At 44.4% G+C, this 1,312-nt stretch overlaps 1 non-coding gene across 1 annotated transcript; it reads right to left on the bottom strand.

The window, feature by feature from the left end:
• Positions 1-1,008: 1,008 nt before the first annotated feature.
• Trnar-ccu lies at positions 1,009-1,081 on the bottom strand. The gene has a single exon. It is a non-coding gene; the product is annotated as a tRNA-Arg (tRNA).
• Between the last annotated feature and the right edge of the window lie 231 nt (positions 1,082-1,312).

The raw sequence follows: 1,312 nt of genomic DNA, 5'->3' as shown, positions 1-1,312 counted from the left end.
GGCTGGCTTCTGGATAATCTTTTCAAATCCTTGAAGCTTTCATTTCCTCCACTCCAAACTTGTAAAAAAAAAAAAAAAAAAAAACGGAAGTGGCGAGGAGGAAACGAGAGGCGATTTCCTCCTCTCACAGTGGCGAGAAGGAAAGTGAGGGTCGGGTTCCTTCTCTCTGCTTGCGGGCCGGCCTTTAAAGGCTGTTTGAGAAATAAACCAGTTAGCTGAGTTTGAGACGTTCTCTGTGTCTGTTCCTTCTACTGAAAGTTCTTCCGATTTCTTCCACCGCAGTCTCAGGTGTAATACGACATGATTCGCTACCACCAGCTCGCCTGCACTCTCACCGTCTTTTCACTAACGTTCATCGTACCACCTTGCAACATTTGGTGGAAGTTCAAAGCTTTTCCAATCTCATACCAATCTCATATGATCTGCAGAAATTTGTTGTTTTCTCCACTAGATGTATCTAACTTGTGAAGCTTCCGGTAACCAGTCTCGAAGTTTAAATTCTTATAGCCCATTTTCAATCACCTCTTTTGCGTACTTCACTGGGCACCTTTTTCCGTCAGATGTGGAAAACGCACTCATAGAATATACGCCCAAATTTGTTCAAGCCATGTTACAATGTCTGTCAGCGTAACATGTTCTGAGCGCTGCTCTCACTGAAGCCAGTTTCGCTGAGTGGAATAAACAAATCACAAGCTTCTACACGTTAAGATTGAAAAATGGTCTAATTCTTTATATAAATCCTAAACAACTTCGGATTTAGGGTTGGTAAATAAAAAATAAAATAAAAAAATATAAATATTTTACATCTCCACAGAAAACAGATGTATGAAAACCGCTTAGAATACTGCAACGCGCCAAACAGTCATCAGCCGCTAGACGAGGATAAAAACCACAAAATGTAGCTGGAACACCGCTAAAACTAGCAACATTTTAGCCGCGCCAGAAGACTTAAGCTTCTTGTCCACATGATATCTTGAGAAATCCTTTTCTCATTTAGTATAAAAAGGTTACCCTCGGCGGGATTCGAACCCGCAACCCCCGGTTTAGGAGACCGATGCCCTATCCGTTAGGCCACGAGGGCTTGTCCGTCTATATTTTTTGCTAGTAAAAAGAGACACTCTCTTCATATTGACATTGTTATACAAGGGGAACACAAGGGTTGCCTGCGGGCTGCTTTAATATAGGAAGCGAGCAAGCCGGCCGTGTCGCGGCGGTCGCACATTGTTCGCCGCGACCTGGCGGTAGTCGCCGCAGGAGCATCGGGCAGCAATGGCGACGAACAGCACGGCGGACAGTCTCCACGTCGTGATTA

The sequence above is a fragment of the Ixodes scapularis genome, unplaced genomic scaffold (genome assembly GCF_016920785.2).
Source record: "Ixodes scapularis isolate PalLabHiFi unplaced genomic scaffold, ASM1692078v2 PGA_scaffold4__175_contigs__length_147842914, whole genome shotgun sequence".
NCBI classification, from domain to species: domain Eukaryota; kingdom Metazoa; phylum Arthropoda; class Arachnida; order Ixodida; family Ixodidae; genus Ixodes; species Ixodes scapularis.
Note: the sequence above shows the minus strand (reverse complement) of the source record. Positions and strands in the feature narration are given on the sequence as shown.